At 40.6% G+C, this 20,297-nt stretch overlaps 1 non-coding gene across 1 annotated transcript; it reads right to left on the bottom strand.

Annotated features, from left to right (window-relative positions):
• Window positions 1–11,289: 11,289 nt before the first annotated feature.
• On the bottom strand, window positions 11,290–11,361 carry TRNAQ-CUG (transfer RNA glutamine (anticodon CUG)). The gene has a single exon. It is a non-coding gene; the product is annotated as a tRNA-Gln (tRNA).
• Window positions 11,362–20,297: the final 8,936 nt, after the last annotated feature.

Raw genomic sequence — 20,297 nt, 5'->3', positions numbered from 1 at the left:
TGGAACTCGGCTCCTAAGGTGATTTTGTTGTTGGAGTGGGACCTCCAGCCATTCTGTCCACCTTTTCCCTTTCTGGACATGTGGTGGTGCATTGGGTAGTGTGGCAACCTTCGTCTTCATCTTTTTGGGTGCAGGCTTGCAAACCTCGTGGAGTAGTTGTGGGGTTTGCTTCTTTACTGCACCCGATATAGCCATCTGGGCGTAGCTATCTACCCGGGCTGGTGGGTCAGCCAGCATAGCTACACTCTCACTCGGTACCTGGGCTGGTGGACGAGCAGCCTTCCTTTCTTCCATGGCTACAGTCTGCCTAACGACCTGGGGTTGTGGAGCAGCCATCCTTACTACCACCCAGGTTGGTTGGGCAGCCTTCTTTCGTTTCTTTGCTACACCCTTCTGGTTGGGTTGGTTGGGCAACCTTCTTTTTCCTCTTCTTCGATACAACCTGCCAACCGAATTCGTCTGCTGGTGGGTCCGTTTCTTTCATGGATACAACCTCTGTAGCCACTTGGGCTGGCCGGTCAACCTTCGCTTGTTGGTAAAAGTATATATATAGAATAATGTGGTTATCATCAGCAGCCAGAGGCCATTCCTCCCTCCTTGCCTGCAGAGTGCTTGATTTTCTGGAAAGTTCTACGAAATTCTGGTAAGATAAATACCATTGAGAGGACGTTGTTAGGGGACAGTCAGGTTCAGTTTAGAGTTTGTTGTGGGATGGTTCTTTTACTGTGTCGTATCAGCCAGATGGGTATTTCTTTTCACAGTTTTCGTTAATGTTTCTGTTTTCTAGAGGCATAATCTAGAACACTATTTTCCATATGTTTATCATTTTTCTCGTTATATTTTCATTATCATCATTAGTTATGTTATTGTTGACTTTCAGATATTTGATGTTATGTTTGTGATTCCCGTGGAAGCGTCTGACATCTTGCTAGAAGACTTTCTGGTCACAATATATCTGCACTGGGGAGTTGATCGTATTCTTTTATTGCAGGTTTTGTTATTATCTTGCTTTACATTAAGGTCTACTGGAGGTTTTCCCAATGTTGGTTGAACATATGTCCAGCAACAGGAGATGGAGTAAGATACAGTATTGATGAGATTTATCTATCTATATAACTATCTAAATATTGCTCTATCAATCTATCAATCTAACTATCTATCTATCTATCTATCTGTCTATATATCTATCTTTATCTGAAAGTCAACAATAATAAAATCAATGATATATGAAGTATAACAATGTCCTCTCAATGGCAATTATCTCACCAGAATCTTCTAGAACCTTCCAGAAAACTATGAACTCTGCATGCAAAGAGGGAGGAATGGTCTCTGGCTATTGATAAAACCATATTATTCCATATATATGTTTATATATAAATATTTATATATATATATGAATGTAACATAACGTACAGAATAATGCTGTCATCATCAGTATCGAAGAAAACTGAAAAGATGAGTTCCCACCGAGATTCGAACTCGGATTGCTGGATCCAAAGTCCAGAGTGCTAACCCTTACACCATGGGACCTGATAAGAACAGATGTGATTTCATCTAAATGTTTTACATATAATCAACCAGAGGCCATTCCTCCCTCCCTGCCTGCAGGGTTCAAGGTTTTCTAGAAGGTTCTCGAAGATTCTGGTAAGATCATTACCTTTGAGAGGTCGTCGTTAGGTAACAGTCAGGTTCACTCTATGGTTGGTGTTTGTAGTTGGTTGTCCGAGGATGTTGTTATACTTGATCAATTTTGTAATTGTTGACTTTCAGGTAGGAAGTACTCATTTACGATGCATCCTTATACTCACAACAACCTTATGAGTCACTTCAAGATTTATCTTCACTACAACTTTATCTTCACTAAACCATTAAGGTTGAAGTCAATGGTCACATTCACTACAATCTCAACACGACTGGTCTTATACCTAACCCATATTATCACTACATCCATGTACATGTATTTCTTGCAGAATAACGCAGATATCAATGATATCTGTGAAAATTGACATATACAGCCTTACGTATCTATCGATCTATCTAATATCTGTTTTTTAGCTATCTATCTATCTATCTATCTATCTATCTATCTATCTTTTAAATCAGAAAGTTAACAACAATATCATTAATGATACGCATAACTAGTTCTCTCAATGGCAGTTCCTACCCAGAATCTTCGAGAACCTTCTAGAAAACCTTGAACCCTGCAGGCAGGGAGGGAGGAATGGCCTCTGGTTGATTATATGTAAAACATTTAGATGAAATCACATCTTTTCTTATCAGGTCCCATGGTGTAAGGGTTAGCACTCTGGACTTTGGATCCAGCAATCCGAATTCGAATCTCGGTGGGACCTCACCTTTTCAGTTTTCTTAGAAACTGATGATGGAACTGAGCCATATAGTTGACCTTCGATGGACATATATTTCTTACGGCCCACCATTTTATTTAAGTATGAAGATCTCACGGCAGAGAGGAAACGTGTGATATTCAAAATCAAAAGCCGCAATTGCCCTCATGGTAATGGTCGACATGTTTGCAGACAGATGACACAGACATGTGAGAAGTTAGACAAATATGGACGTTCCTGGTTTCTGTATAGCCTAGGTTTATTATCACTTGTAATGAAGGAGAAATGTTGCACATTATTCCACACCTTTTAATTTAGGCTAGGTTAGGCTAGGATGACTAGGGTCCATAACGTAACAGAGCTGGGAAATGCATCATATCGGATCTGTATTTGTGCAAAATGGCGCAAGTTTGTGGAAATGATTTACGGAATGCCGTAGAGAATCCACCTCCACCAGAAATAATGTCTCAGACCATACAATATCTGCTGTTGGACGAGCAGGGGACATTAGACCAATATATTCCTGTAGTTTACTGCTGTTCCCAAACACGCAGCAAGACATTCGTAAAAGCGTTAAACTGAACTTTTCCATCGGTTTTCATATCTTTAATTACTCAAACCAATTCCAACAGATGGAAAAAATCATTTAAAAATCAGAAATTATTTGTCTATAAAAAGCATTTTGATCGATCGTACCAAATATTCAATTATTTCTGTACCCGACAAAATATTCAGTCACTCCTATATCCAACATTTTTCCTGCTGGCTGGTGCCGTTAAAGTCATATGGTAAATTACCGCAATTATAATATAGATATATTCATCTATATGGAATGGCTCAGCGTGAAGAAACATATATATTTTCACTAAATCCTCCTCTTCACTACACTCCCATCTTCACTACATAGTTCTAACACATCTTGACTACACCATTGTATGACCACATTGTGTTCTTATCTTCACCACAGCCTCGGCAAAATTGATGTTTTCTTTACACATCAGGGTAGATGGCCATCTTTATGATGACAGAGAACACACATAACATATTAAACCACTTATCTTTAGTCACTTTAATCTAATTTCTGCTGATAAAAAAGAATTGTAATGACAATCCTTGTGTTCTGTGACAGGGCATTGTACGGGTGAAGGAACTGTTGTCAGGCACATGTATCAAACTATTGAGAAATAAACTTAACTGTATTAAAGTATTAACTTCACTATATTAGACTTCTCTATATTAAGCTATGCTAGGATATGATCAGTTCCCAGGTTATATAAGGGCGGGAGCCGGGCCGAGAGCATCATTTGAGCTGCGACCTCTGTCGAGTGAACATCTCTGCTCCGCCTTGCAAGCTCCCTCAACCTTTCCTCGAACACTTCAATATAATAATGTTCACCAAGGAGGTAGGACGATCCTCCTTTGTCCAGGAGATGGAATTTGAATATGTCCATGTATTTGACATGGGCTATGGCTGTGTGGACATGGAAGTGGAATACCCAGACGTGGAAGTGATGGATGGAGTGGAACTTGGCTGTGTGGATATGGAGGTGGAATACCCAGACGTTGAAGAGATGGTTGGAGTGGAATTGGTGGAATACCCGGACGTGGAAGTCATGGATGGAGTGGAATTTGGCTGTGTGGATATGGAGGTGGAATACCCAGAAGTGGAATTGGAGGAAATGGAATATGGGTGAAGCTGGTATGAACGCCATATGGATTTGGTGAAGGTTGACCTCGTAATGTGTTGACGTAAAACAGGTCAACCACTATGACCATGTGGCGGGGAGGGCCACATCCACCAACCACGAAGCGAGCCCCACCACGGTTTGACACACGCTCCCCGTGCCAAAAGATTCAGTTGGTGAGGAACCGGAGTCCTTTCTTCCTGCTGGTGCTGCAGGAGAACACGGCCCTAGAGTGGACACTGGAGGTGTGTTTGTGTTTGTGTTTGGGTTATCACTGAGGAAGCAACACCAAGACAACTTTAGTTTCGCCCCGCCATGGATTACGTTAATCTAGCGGAAGTCTGGCTTTCTCCCAGTAGTGGATGACACATAATATCTACATAAGGACGTTGAAAAACAAAGAAAGAAAAAAAATGGGAACATTATCCAGCCCAAAAAAATACATAAATTTACGGGGATAATTTCCTTCATCTTCAAAGAAAAAAAGAAACTCTTCCGACGCTACCGTGCCTTCCATAAAGCAACCCTCAAAGAAATCCCTTTCTACACAATGCGAAAGGATTCGGTTAGCCAATCTTCATATGGCTGGGGCTATTGTTCCCTCTGATTGATTCATTTTTCAAGATTAAGGAAAGTTATAATAAAAATATTGTATTGAGTTTCTCCGTTGGCGTCCGGGTAAACACCCATCCCCCCCGAAGCTTGGTTACCTTTCCGTGGTGGGGGGGACTTCATGGATTGGGCAGTAGCAACCATCGTTGGTTGCTTCTGTTCAATCCATGAACGAAAAACCAAGCATCTTGAACGTAATTGTCGTATAAATTCACTTGGTGTCAAAACTGACGCGAAAGTGGTTGTCTCAATTTTGTCAGAAATGTTTGTGCGTCTCGGCCTGATGGCGGGAGTCGGTTTGGCGCTGTGGTCATGAGGGAATACGAGGAAGATTGGCAACCGTCCCAGAAGTAGCTACAGTGAGGCCCAGCAGCTGTCCCTATTACTGTGGAAGGCACTCATGTAAGGTGTGCAGTGAGGCGTAGCAGTAACAAGGGAAACGGACAACCAAAACAGCAACCTTGATCATCAAGAGGATATCCAATGCTCAGAGTAAATAAGGACGATTATTGTATGGCTTCGCTCAGAGGATGAAAATCTTAGCCGTGAAAATCAACAAGTAAAATAACTAGTAGTTAGTGGTAATGAAGTGGAATTATCGCATTTCTGTGGTCTTAATAGTAAAACGAAACTTTTCGTTTTCTCCATCAATCTAGAGGTGTTGTAGACCACCATCCTTAAGGTTGTAAGGTAATGGTAACTACAAGGTTATGACCTCAGCAAATTTGTGATGGAAAGTGCAGGAAATGTGGTAATGTATATAATATAAATTATATATAGTTGTATAATAAATGTGGAGTAAAATTTGGCCTCTCTGTTCCCGTTCATTAATTCAAATACAGGTAAGTTTTATCTCTAACGAGGTGGGATAAGCTACGTGCACTCGGCTTGTAAATGTGGTGACTTTCCCTTCATTACCACAATTGTGTGCTGAACTGAAGATGTAGAATTCCGTAGACGAAACTAAGATAGGAAATCAATCTACATCAAAAATTGAACGTATGCATCTTTAGATGGACATAAAACAAACGGACAGAGGGGCACACTGGAGCAAATGAATTTCAATATCACCACTTAAAGTAGGCCTTTCAACTAGTTGTGGCTTTAAAGCAAACTTTTTCTAGCCAAGGTTTAGTTAGCACCTAAATAATCCCCACGACCTTACCTTAAGGAATATTTTCAGAAGGTACTGTCTGAACATATTTCTAAGGTAAGGTCATTTAGGTTTGGTTTAGATGCTACCCTAACCTAGGCTAGAAAAAGTTTCCTTTGCTTCAGAGCCCCAACTACGTAGACGGGCTACTGTTGATATTAAACAGTAACAGAAAGGTGATAAAACTGAGATGAAATGAATGAAAATATAGAATGGGTCAGTTGAAAGTAGAAGTATTTGCTAAATACAATTTTTGACAGATCCAATTGCATCCTAAAGTCAGTCACTTAAATCACAATGCTGAATATTGTTTTAATTGTTGGAACTAGTTACAGGAAGTAAAAATATCAAGCTTAAAGGGATGCCATTACAATAACTTCGTATACCTGTAGAGGATCTCTTAAACTTCTTTTCCGTAAAGCTGAATGGATTTAAGTCGTTTAATCTGCTCTCTGAATTTGTTTCTCAGACCAGTAATCATCTTTGGAGATTACCTCAGTAATTTCTACATTCAATGTCTTCATTTTCAAATTAGTTGACGACCACAGCAGTACAATATCCAAGCTGGGATGGCTATGTTTTGGGAAGGCGAGAGGTCAGGTTATGCAAGAATGTCAGAAATAGCTTCCATCAGTTTCTACCCTATCTACTCTAAATATTTTGGGTTATTAGAACTTAGAGATTTACGAGTAAATAATACAATATAGCTATCTTAGCAAGATATCCAACATGAGACTATAGTCATAATAACAATATTGTCACAAGGCCAATATATATTCACCGGAATATTATATTCATCATGATAATGTATCACTTATGACAAAATATGCATGTTTAAAAAATGACAATATAGCAACTAGAAAAAATATCACATTGCTAATATAGCCAAGGTGGCGATATATACACGATAGTACTGTAACGAAAATAAGAAGATAGCCAAAATGACTATGTTCAAAATGACGATACTGCCACTATAAATATATATTCTCCATGACACTATAGCTACACTGTCAGTAAAGCTATCTTCACAAAAGCGTAAAATTGAAAATACAGCAAACGACAATATAGCCACCATGACAATACAGCCATCTTGACAATAATATCACGTTATAAATCAATCGCCAGCACATTAGAGTCACTTTGATACCAATCTTACAATGACTTTATAAATATCATGAAAATATATCCCCATGTCAACATATTAGCTATGACAATTTAGCCATTATGATAATATAGTCACGACGACAATGTATTCATTATGACAATAAAGCTACCATGATCATATAGATGATATGATAATATAGTCAAAGGAAAAATATAGAAACATCCCACTTATATTCACAAATGCAATATAACCACCTGACAGTATAGATACTATAAATGAATAGTCGCTTTCGGATCATAGAAAACATATAGACTCCAGGACAATATAATCTCTGTGAAAGAACAGTGACTCAGACAGGATTTATCATCATAATATAGTCATAACATTATAGCTGTCATGTGATTGTAGTCAACATGACAAAATTATCACAATGAAATAAAACGGCATTACAATATAGTTACCATAATCGTACACCAATCATGATTATATAATCAGCAGGTTGACATAAACAATATCACAGTGTAAAAACCATGACAATATAAGTGACATGATGAGATGATATCCATTCACTTACACTTACAATACCAAACATGCCGCCACGAAAATATTATCATGATCATATAATGACAACAGTATTGTAGCTAATAACAAAATATATCCCGAACGACAAAATTAATCATAGCAATATAGCCATTAAGTTGATATAGCGACCAAGATAATGTAGCCAGGGCGGCATTTTATTGAAAATAACGATACAGCCACCATGCCAATGTCTTCACCATGACAATGTAGCTACCATGAAAATATAGTAACCTTGACTATACATCTACCATGATAAAACATTTGAATTGAAAAATATCCACAACAAGAGTTTAGCTGCTAAAACACGATATCACCTTGCCAATATCGCCAAAATGTTATTATTGCCATCATGACAATATACCGCCAGAAAAGAAATATATATATATATATATACCCACTACTCAACAATATAGCTATTCTGACAATATTGCCAACATGAAAAGACAGTCACCTCCTTGTTATATAACAAAAATGACAAATTGCCACCATGGCAATATAGTGACCTAACAATACAGCCATCATGGCAATATAGTTACCATAACAATGTAATCTTAATGACAATATAGCCAACATGACTATATAGTCACGATGACAATACAACCACCGTGACAATACAGATAACATGACAGTACCGTCTCTAAGACAATATTGCCATCAATTCAACAAATTAAATGACAATATAGATATTATGGCAACACAGTCACCATGACAATATATTCAGAAATGCATTATAATCGCCATAATGAAATCATCCAACCATGAAAATATAACCACCTTACCATTTTGGTTTCCATTGCAATGTAGCCACAGTAATAAAAGATTTACCATGACAGTACTGAAACCATAACAATATAGCATATATTGTTCAATTACGTTCAAGATGCTTGGTTTTTCGTTCATGGATTGAACAGAAGCAACCAACGATGGTTGCTACTGCCCAATCCATGAAGTCCCCCCCACCACGGAAAGGTAACCAAGCTTCGGGGGGGATGGGTGTTTACCCTGACGCCAACGGAGAAACTCAATACAATATTTTTATTATAACTTTCCTTAATCTTGAAAAATGAATCAATCAGAGGGAAGAATAGCCCCAGCCATATGAAGATTGGCTAAACGAATCCTTGCGCATTGTGTAGAAAGTGATTTCTTTGAGGGTTGCTTTATGGAAGGCACGGTAGCGTCGGAAGAGTTTCATTTTTTCTTTGAAGACGAAGGAAATTATCCCCGTAAATTTATGTATTTTTTGGGGGCGGGATAATGTTCCCATTTTTTTTCTTTCTTTGTTTTTCAACGTCCCTACGTAGATATTATGTGTCATCCACTACTGGGAGAAAGCCAGACTTCCGCTAGATTAACGTAATCCTTGGCTGGGCGAAACTAAAGTTGTCTTGGTGTTGGTTCCTCAGTGATAACCCAAACACAAACACACCTCCAGTGTCCACTCTAGGGCCGTGTTCTCCTGCAGCACCAGCAGGAAGAAAGAACTCCGGTTCCTCACAAAGTGAATCTTTTGGCACGGGGAGCGTGTGTCATCTCGACACGCCTTTTAACGTCCGTATGTGGTGCGGAGTGCAGTCGGTCTGTAACGTAGGACATGTCATGTGTTATAGGTCCCAGGTGGTTTAGAACGCTGGGCCTGACATGTGTTGGGGGACCAAGTCGGTCTTGAATGGTGGGCCTGACAGGTCTTGAGACCTGCCATGTCTCCATGAAGGTGGGCCTGACAAGTGGGGTGGGCTGCATTTCCTCATGGATGGTGGGTCTGGTAGGGAGTGTGGGCTGCAGTGCCACTTGAGTGGGCGAGGTCACTTGGTCAGCATCAGTGGGACGGTGAGGTTTCACTTTTGCACAGCGACCGTTGACGAAAAGTGGTGTCACGTTGGCAAGAAGGGCCTTCTTGTAGGAGGCATAGCAAGGGTAGTGGATGACGGCAATCCCGCGGTGGTTCTCGTACGTGGATGCAGCCAGGATACTTCTCCGTGGTGGGGCTCGCTTCGTGGTTGGTGGATGTGGCCCTCTCCGCCACATGGTCACAGTGGTTGACCTATTTTACGTCAACACATTACGAGGTCAACTTTCACCAAATCCATATGGCGTTCATACCAGCTTCACCCATATTCCATTTCCTCCAATTCCATTTCTGGGTATTCCACCTCCATATCCACACAGCCAAATTCCACTCCATCCATGACTTCCACGTCTGGGTATTCCACCAATTCCACTCCATCCATCTCTTCAACGCCTGGGTATTCCACCTCCATATCCACACAGCCAAATTCCACTCCATCCATCACTTCCACGTCTGGGTATTCCACCTCCATGTCCACACAGCCATAGCCCATGTCAAATACATGGACATATTCAAATTCCATCTCCTGGACAAAGGAGGATCGTCCTACCTCCTTGGTGAACATTATTATATTGAAGTGTTCGAGGAAAGGTTGAGGGAGCTTGCAAGGCGGAGCAGAAATGCTCACTCGACAAAGGTCACAGCTCAAATGATGCTCTCGGTCCCGGCTCCCGCCCTTATATAACCTGGGAACTGATCATATCCTAGCATAGCTTAATATAGAGAAGTCTAATATAGTGAAGTCAATACTTTAATACAGTTAAGTTTATTTCTCAATAGTTTAATACATGTGCCTCAAAGCAGTTCCTTCACCCGTGGAATGTCCCGTCACAGAACACAAGGATTGTCATTATAATTCGTTTTTATCAGCAGAAATTAGATTAAAGTGACTAAAGATAAGTGGTTTAATATGTTATGTGTGTTCTCTGTCATCATAATGATGGCCATCTACCCTGATGTGTAAAGAAAAGATCAATTTTGCCGAGGCTGTGGTGAAGATAAGAACACAATGATATGATAATGTGGTCATACAATGGTGTAGTCAAGATGTTGTGTTAGAACTATGTAGTGAAGATGGGGGTATAGTGAAGAGGAGGATTTAGTGAAAATATATGTTTCTTCACGCTGAGCCATTCCATATAGATGAATATATCTATAATCTAATTGCGGTAAATTACCATATGACTTTAACGGCCCAGCCAGCAGGAAAATGTCGGATATAGGAGTGACTGAATATTTTGTCGGGTACATAAATAATTGAATATTTGGTACGATCGATCAAAATGCTTTTTATAGGCAAATACTTTCTCATTTTGAAATGATTTTTTCCATCTGTTGGAACTGGTTTAAGTAATCAAAGATATGAAAACCGATGGAAAAGTTCAGTTTAACGCTTTTGCGAATGTCTTGCTGCGTGTTTGGGAAGAGCAGTAAACTACAGGAATATATTGGTCTAATGTCCCCTGCTCGTCCAACAGCAGATATTGTATGATCTGAGACATTATTTCTGGTGGAGGTGGATTCTCTCCGGCATTGCGTAAATCACTTCCACAAACTTGCGCCATTTTGCACAAATACAGATCCGATATGATGCATTTCCCAGCTCTGTTACGTTATGGACCCTATTCATCCTAGCCTAGCCTAGCCTAAATAAAAAGTTGTGGAATAATGTGCAACATTTCTCCTTCATTACAAGTGATGATAAACCTAGGCTATACAGCAACCAGGAACGTCCATATTTGTCTAACTTCTCACATGTTTGTGTCATCTGTCTGCAAACATGTCGACCATTACCATGAGGGCAATTGCGGCTTTTGATTTTGAATATCACACGTTTCCTCTCTGCCGTGAGATCTTCATACTTAAATAAAATGGTGGGCCGTAAGAAATATATGTCCATCGAAGGTCAACTATATGGCTCAGTTCCATCATCAGTTTCTAAGAAAACTGAAAAGGTGAGGTCCCACCGAGATTCGAACTCGGATTGCTGGATCCAGAGTCCAGAGTGCTAACCCTTACACCATGGGACCTGATAAGAACAGATGTAATTTCATCTAAATGTTTTACATATAATCAACCAGAGACCATTCCTCCCTCCCTGCCTGCAGGGTTCAAGGTTTTCTAGAAGGTTCTCGAAGATTCTGGGTAGGAACTGCCATTGAGAGGACGTAGTTATACGTATCATTAATGATATTGTTGTTGACTTTCTGATTTAGAAAGATAGATAGATAGATAGATAGATAGATAGATAGATAGATAGATAGGTAAAAAACAGATATTAGATAGATCGATAGATACGTAATGCTGTATATGTCAACTTTCACAGAAATCATTGATATCAGCGTTATTCTGCAAGAAATACATGTACATGGATGTAGTGATAATATGGGTTAGGTATAAGACCAGTCGTGTTGAGATTGTAGTGAATGTGACCACTGACTTCAACCTTAATAGTGTAGTGAAGATAAAGTTGTAGTGAAGATAAATCTTGAAGTGACTCATAAGGTTGTTGTGAGTATAAGGATGCATCGTAAATGAGTACTTCCTACCTGAAAGTCAACAATTACAAAATTGATCAAGTATAACAACATCCTCGGACAACCAACTACAAACACCAACCATAGAGTGAACCTGACTGTTACCTAACGACGACCTCTCAAAGGTAATGATCTTACCAGAATCTTCGAGAACCTTCTAGAAAACCTTGAACCCTGCAGGCAGGGAGGGAGGAATGGCCTCTGGTTGATTATATGTAAAACATTTAGATGAAATCACATCTGTTCTTATCAGGTCCCATGGTGTAAGGGTTAGCAGTCTGGACTTTGGATCCAGCAATCTGAGTTCGAATCTCGGTGGGAACTCATCTTTTCAGTTTTCTTCGATACTGATGATGACAGCATTATTCTGTACGTTATGTATACATTCATATATATACATAAATATTTATATATAAACATATATATGGAACAATATGGTTTTATCAATAGCCAGAGACCATTCTTCCCTCCTTGCATGCAGAGTTCATAGTTTTCTGGAAGGTTCTAGAAGATTCTGGTGAGATAATTGCCATTGAGAGGACATTGTTATACTTCATATATCATTGATTTTATCATTGTTGACTTTCAGATAAAGATAGATATATAGACAGATAGATAGATAGATAGATAGTTAGATTGATAGATTGATAGAGCAATATTTAGATAGTTATATAGATAGATAAATCTCATCAATACTGTATCTTACTCCATCTCCTGTTGCTGGACATATGTTCAACCAACATTGGGAAAACCTCCAGTAGACCTTAATGTAAAGCAAGATAATAACAAAACCTGCAATAAAAGAATACGATCAACTCCCCAGTGCAGAAATATTGTGACCAGAAAGTCTTCTAGCAAGATGTCAGACGCTTCCACGGGAATCACAAACATAACATCAAATATCTGAAAGTCAACAATAACATAACTAATGATGATAATGAAAATATAACGAGAAAAATGATAAACATATGGAAAATAGTGTTCTAGATTATGCCTCTAGAAAACAGAAACTTTAACGAAAACTGTGAAAAGAAATACCCATCTGGCTGATACGACACAGTAAAAGAACCATCCCACAACAAACTCTAAACTGAACCTGACTGTCCCCTAACAACGTCCTCTCAATAGTATTTATCTTACCAGAATTTCGTAGAACTTTCCAGAAAATCAAGCACTCTGCAGGCAAGGAGGGAGGAATGGCCTCTGGCTGCTGATGATAACCACATTATTCTATATATATACTTTTACCTACAACCGAAGGTTGACCGGCCAGCCCAAGTGGCTACAGAGGTTGTATCCATGAAAGAAACGGACCCACCAGCAGACGAATTCGGTTGGCAGGTTGTATCGAAGAAGAGGAAAAAGAAGGTTGCCCAACCAACCCAACCAGAAGGGTGTAGCAAAGAAACGAAAGAAGGCTGCCCAACCAACCTGGGTGGTAGTAAGGATGGCTGCTCCACAACCCCAGGTCGTTAGGCAGACTGTAGCCATGGAAGAAAGGAAGGCTGCTCGTCCACCAGCCCAGGTACCGAGTGAGCGTGTAGCTATGCTGGCTGACCCACCAGCCCGGGTAGATAGCTACGCCCAGATGGCTATATCGGGTGCAGTAAAGAAGCAAACCCCACAACTACTCCACGAGGTTTGCAAGCCTGCACCCAAAAAGATGAAGACGAAGGTTGCCACACTACCCAATGCACCACCACATGTCCAGAAAGGGAAAAGGTGGACAGAATGGCTGGAGGTCCCACTCCAACAACAAAATCACCTTAGGAGCCGAGTTCCATCCATTATTGAAAATATATATATATATATATATATATATATATATATATATATATATATATATATATATATATATATATATATATATATATATATATATATATATACACAAACTACATTGCAACTTACATATAAATAGAATCATCAAGCTTCACTATATTAACTTTACTATATTTAAATATAAACAAGGTCTAACCGAGGTTACTTGGTTGAGCAAGACGTGAGAATATCATCAACTGGCCCTCCAGCCCTGGGTTGAAATTGTCGTTCTGACGTATTTCGAGTTCAGTGCTGATACAGGACTATTGATTATAGGACTGTCTTGTTAGTCTGTGTAACTTCGCCTGACCCGATCCACATCTTCAATGGCTTTCTGTTACTACAAACGGGATTACAAAGGAAAGGCTTCCTTTGTTAGTTTCATGAATACCTTCGTTCAAATGAAGGGAAAGACTATTACTATGAAGCGGTACCTTATCAGCAGGAAAGAGCTGCAGCAACGGTATGAAAGTTACTGCAAGATACATAACGAGCCCGTGGCTTCCAACGTAAACATCGGCCGCCATTTGGGTTCACTCGGCATCATGTGTGACACCAAGATTGGACCCGTTGGGAAACAGGAACGATACTATTCTGGTATCATGTGGCTCGATGGCGCAGGATCACCAACTGAAATGCAAAGAAAATGGAGAAAGCCGCCCAAACGTATCATGAAGGCCGTGCAAGAGAAGATCGAGAGGAATCGGTTGAGAGACGATATCGCTCACAGTATATTGAAATTTATACCCAAGACTTCCCCTGATCTCCAGACACAGCCAGTCACAGAGACCACCAGCCCCGCTCCCCAGACGCAGCCAGTCACAGAGACCACCAGCCCTGCTTCCCAGACACAGCCAGTCACAGAGACCACCATCCCCGCTCCCCAGACGCAGCCAGTCACAGAGACCACCAGCCCCGCTTCCCAGACACAGCCAGTCACAGAGACCACCAGCACCGCTCTCCAGACACAGCAAGTCACAGAGATAACCAGCCCCGCTCCCCAGACACAGCCAGTCACAGAGACCACCAGCACCGCTCTCCAGACACAGCCAGTCACAGAGACCACCTGCCCCGTCCCCCACACAGAGCCACAAGATCCTGATATTGAGGAAGCAAATGAATTTCTCGATGATTTTTTGCTTTCACTGGAGAAGAACTGATGAGTTCCTTATAGACAAGACAAAATGTTTAAAAAGGAATCTATATAAGTTCACTTATGGAGTGAGATCTTTGACGGAGCTGTGCTGCCTATAGCACAGCCTACCAAAGGGTGATCTTTGGTGTCGTGCAGTAACCTCATGAGGGCGGAGTCCGGCTACACTTTCTTTACCGAGGAAAAGATCTCTGCACTAATAGACAACTGTCCTAGCAACACTTATATGAGATGAATAGATGGATGCTCTAATGATCGAAATTATACAAGTTTGAGGAGGACTGACAATTATATACATTCGGTTAGCCAATCTTCATATGACTGGGGCTATTGTTCCCTCTGATTGATTCATTTTTCAAGATTAAGGAAAGTTATAATAAAAATATTGTATTGAGTTTCTCCGTTGGCGTCAGGGTAAACACCCATCCCCCCCGAAGCTTGGTTACCTTTCCGTGGTGGGGGGGACTTCATGGATTGGGCAGTAGCAACCATCGTTGGTTGCTTCTGTTCAATCCATGAACGAAAAACCAAGCATCTTGAACGTAATTGTCGTATAAATTCACTTGGTGTCAAAACTGACGCGAAAGTGGTTGTCTCAATTTTGTCAGAAATGTTTGTGCGTTTCGGCCTGATGGCGGGAGTCGGTTTGGCGCTGTGGTCATGAGGGAATACGAGGAAGATTCGGCGTTTTACGAAAGCTTGGATTGGCATATCAAAAGCACGGCAAACGTTGCTGATATATTGCTATCAAAAGCGCGGCAGAATATTAAGTCAAAAGCACGTTTTATCACTCACCTCTAAGTCCGATTGTTTATACGTTCATTAACGATCGTTCACCTCTTCCGTTAGCCAGATGATATCATCTGTTGCCCCCTGCTTACCACGGGGAGGTGGAAGTAGGACTTTTAAGCAGGAAAAATTATATATTTGTTAAGTAAGTATAGGCTTGTCCTTGTAAGTTTATTCTTCTTGCACCTTAGTACAGGCTTGTCCTTGCAGTCCTTTATGAAAGATTTATAAAACTTTATAAAACTTTATAAAAACTTTATAAAAAATATGTGTCCATAAAACCAGTTTATGTAATAAAACATTCGTCATACACCTTGCAATCCTTTATAAAAAACACTTCTCCTCTTCCATAAAAACTCAGTTATATGTTTGTTCTTGCTGTGAATCTGTTTCCCAAGGCCTTCATATAATTGCGTCGATTTATTTCCCCAGAGATAAATTTGTTGTACTGTGTTGTTGTCTTTCAAGTTTTCTTTCTTCTTTTTCATGGTTATGCTCCAAATCAACTGGAACAATGGCAGTCACTGTGTTGTCTGTTCTAAGTCTACCTTTACATTTCTTGTTGGTACATCTCCAAGAAATGCATCCGTCCACCAATGTACTGTCCACTCTGTATTTATATCCATCGTGCATCAAACACTTCTTGCCTTTGTTTGTTTGGGAAATCGTAAACTCCATAGCTGAAAGTTATGACAACACAGGATTGACTGTCAGGTTCAGACTGAGCACCGTGGCCTTCAGCACTGTGAACACGAAACCATCGAGACAGACACTCGCGGTGGTCTCGGTGAATAGTGTGAAGCATTATGACACACCGAATGATTCTCAATGACACAGCGAGTGAACGGATTAACCTTGCCGCGCATTTGATAGTACTTTAAGGGTGAGTTTCGAACGCGGTCACTTTCTCGAATCCGCGCTTTTGATATACGCTCGGGGCTACACACACACACACACACACTGCCCACTGACCTGACCACCACCACTGTGACCTGACCACGTGTGCCATGTAGCTCATCCTTGGACAACATTAATCAAATACCTAGACAGAATTTTTATGTTACATAAAAGACATTTCTTGATAGGAAACATAAGAAATGATGACGAAAGATAAGGGACGCTATTACAGGGAAATATTTTGTTAAAATATGAAATACTCTTCCTCAAACTAGCTCCTTGTACTGTATTTTCTTTTACATACCCAGAGGAAAATATATTCTGTGGTTAATCACTATAAATGTTTATGTTTAACAGATCTTTTATTTCTGATAGTATTTCACTGATTCAGGTTTAAGAACCTTGGTCCTGAACAACCATTATAATGCAACACAATACATATTTACCATAAATAAATCATTTATCACAATAACCATTATGTTTGTACCAGATTCTTTAAGTCCTCAATCACGTTTGTTAATATATAAGGCATTTTTCCGCCACATTTCAATACATAACATATATCTACACGTGTGTAAATATATGTATATGATTTTATAAATTTGTTTTTGGCTTTTATAATCAAGGTGTAAGATATCCGTCTGAAGAAAATACTAGATAATATTATAGGTTATGTGTGTGTGTGTGTGTGTGTGTGTGTGTGTGTGTGTGTGTGTGTGTGTGTGTGTGCGCACACAAAAGTGAAAACATATCTTACACTTACAAGGTTAAGAGGCGGGGCAACACGAGTGTACAAATCCTTCCTCAAAAGACTCACGTGATAATGATTAAAGTAGTACACACACACACACACACACACACACACACACACACACAGAGCGGCGCCAGGCTGGAGGCGGGGCATCGTGACGTCACAGGCAAGTCCCTCCCCCCGCCAGATCCAAACATGTGTTGTGTCTGGTGATGGCGGTTCAAGATTTCCCACATTTATATTGATCTTTACATTATCATCCACTCCCAAAGTCACCTGGCATTCTTGTGTTTCAACAACAGACGTGATATATGCAACACCAGGCAAACATTGTACCATTATCTGATAGGTTAATTGGTGCACAATCAAGAACCAGTGAATTTCATCGCCGCCATAAGTAAGTAAGGAAGGTGACTTTAATGATTGGTTCTCAGTGAATGTAGGTTTGCGGCAGGGGTGTGTGATGTCTCCATGGTTGTTTAATTTGTTTATGGATGGGGTTGTTAGGGAGGTAAATGCAAGAGTTCTGGAAAGAGGGGCAAGTATGAAGTCTGTTGGGGATGAGAGAGCTTGGGAAGTGAGTCAGTTGTTGTTCGCTGACGACACAGCGCTGGTGGCTGATTCATGTGTGAAACTGCAGAAGCTGGTGACTGAGTTTGGTAAAGTGTGTGGAAGAAGAAAGTTAAGAGTAAATGTGAATAAGAGCAAGGTTATTAGGTGCAGTAGGGTTGAGGGTCAAGTCAATTGGGAGGTGAGTTTGAATGGAGAAAAACTGGAGGAAGTGAAGTGTTTTAGATATCTGGGAGTGGATCTGGCAGCGGATGGAACCATGGAAGCGGAAGTGGATCATAGGGTGGGGGAGGGGGCGAAAATTCTGGGGGCCTTGAAGAATGTGTGGAAGTCGAGAACATTATCTCGGAAAGCAAAAATGGGTATGTTTGAAGGAATAGTGGTTCCAACAATGTTGTATGGTTGCGAGGCGTGGGCTATGGATAGAGTTGTGCGCAGGAGGATGGATGTGCTGGAAATGAGATGTTTGAGGACAATGTGTGGTGTGAGGTGGTTTGATCGAGTGAGTAACGTAAGGGTAAGAGAGATGTGTGGAAATAAAAAGAGCGTGGTTGAGAGAGCAGAAGAGGGTGTTTTGAAGTGGTTTGGGCACATGGAGAGGATGAGTGAGGAAAGATTGACCAAGAGGATATATGTGTCGGAGGTGGAGGGAACGAGGAGAAGAGGGAGACCAAATTGGAGGTGGAAAGATGGAGTGAAAAAGATTTTGTGTGATCGGGGCCTGAACATGCAGGAGGGTGAAAGGAGGGCAAGGAACAGAGTGAATTGGAGCGATGTGGTATACCGGGGTTGACGTGCTGTCAGTGGATTGAATCAAGGCATGTGAAGCGTCTGGGGTAAACCATGGAAAGCTGTGTAGGTATGTATATTTGCGTGTGTGGACGTATGTATATACATGTGTATGGGGGGGGGGGGGGCATTTCTTTCGTCTGTTTCCTTGCGCTACCTCGCAAACGCGGGAGACAGCGACAAAGTATAAAAAAAAAAAAAAAAAAATACGACCTGGTATGGCTGTGTCTACACACTACCGCCATCTGGTCAACCTGGTACATATGATCATTTAAACTCTGACATTTAAACAAATTGTTTCAAAACGACTCCATGAAACGCGAACTTAAGATTCATCCATTTAACTCCCTCATTCATTAACGAACATTTAAACATTATCATTTGAACGTAAACTTTCCAGCTGCATTATGTCAACAAAGTCCTTTTAAATACGTCATATAAACACAAACATTGAAAATACGTCAGTTAAACAAAAACTTGTGCAAATCGTCATTAAATCTCGAACTTTTAACCTCGTCAATTAAACACTTTAATACTACCATGCAACAGCGAACTTTTAAACACCGTCAAATTGCAGCTGTTGTATGAAATGCTTCACATAACTAAGGAATTTTAAAGGGAATTATTTTAACGATATTCCTGGAATTCTGCACTTTAAAGATGAACCTTTAAATTCTGTCTCTGGAGGTAAACATGACCTTTAAATTCCACCAGAGCAATGGAAGTTTGTACAATTAATTTAACTCTACCACTGAACGCGAACTTTTAAATTTAGCTGGGCGGGGCTCTTATTCCCTGGCTGCCATTACTACTTCGTCCATTTCAACTGTGTGTTTATATCGCTCTCATTCACTCTTAATTACGATCGTCTCTGATATTTCAGTCGTAAAATTGGTTCATGTTGCCATATTGCTTTAGTTAAGGTTTATGGTTAAACCTAAAGAATCTACAGTGTCTACAGTGACGGAGCCACCTGTATGTTGTACCAGACAACCAGTAATGTATGATGACTGACGTCTACAGTGACGGAGCCACCTGTATGTTGTACCAGGCAACCAGTAATGTATGATGACTGACGTCTACAGTGACGGAGCCACCTGTATGTTGTACCACACAACCAGTAATGTATGATGACTGACGTCTACAGTGACGGAGCCACCTGTATGTTGTACCAGACAACCAGTAATGTATGATGACTGACGTCTACAGTGACGGAGCCACCTGTATGTTGTACCAGACAACCAGTAATGTATGATGACTGACGTCTACAGTGACGGAGCCACCTGTATGTTGTACCACACAACCAGTAATGTATGATGACTGACGTCTACAGTGACGGAGCCACCTGTATGTTGTACCAGACAACCAGTAATGTATGATGACTGACGTCTACAGTGACGGAGCCACCTGTATGTTGTACCAGACAACCAGTAATGTATGACGACTGACGTCTACAGTGACGGAGCCACCTGTATGTTGTACCAGACAACCAGTAATGTATGATGACTGACGTCTACAGTGGCGGAGCCACCTGTATGTTGTACCAGACAACCAGTAATGTATGATGACTGACGTCTACAGTGACGGAGCCACCTGTATGTTGTACCAGACAACCAGTAATGTATGATGACTGACGTCTACAGTGACGGAGCCACCTGT

The sequence above is a fragment of the Panulirus ornatus genome, chromosome 43, assembly GCF_036320965.1.
Source record: "Panulirus ornatus isolate Po-2019 chromosome 43, ASM3632096v1, whole genome shotgun sequence".
NCBI classification, from domain to species: Eukaryota; Metazoa; Arthropoda; class Malacostraca; order Decapoda; family Palinuridae; genus Panulirus; species Panulirus ornatus.
Note: the sequence above shows the minus strand (reverse complement) of the source record. Positions and strands in the feature narration are given on the sequence as shown.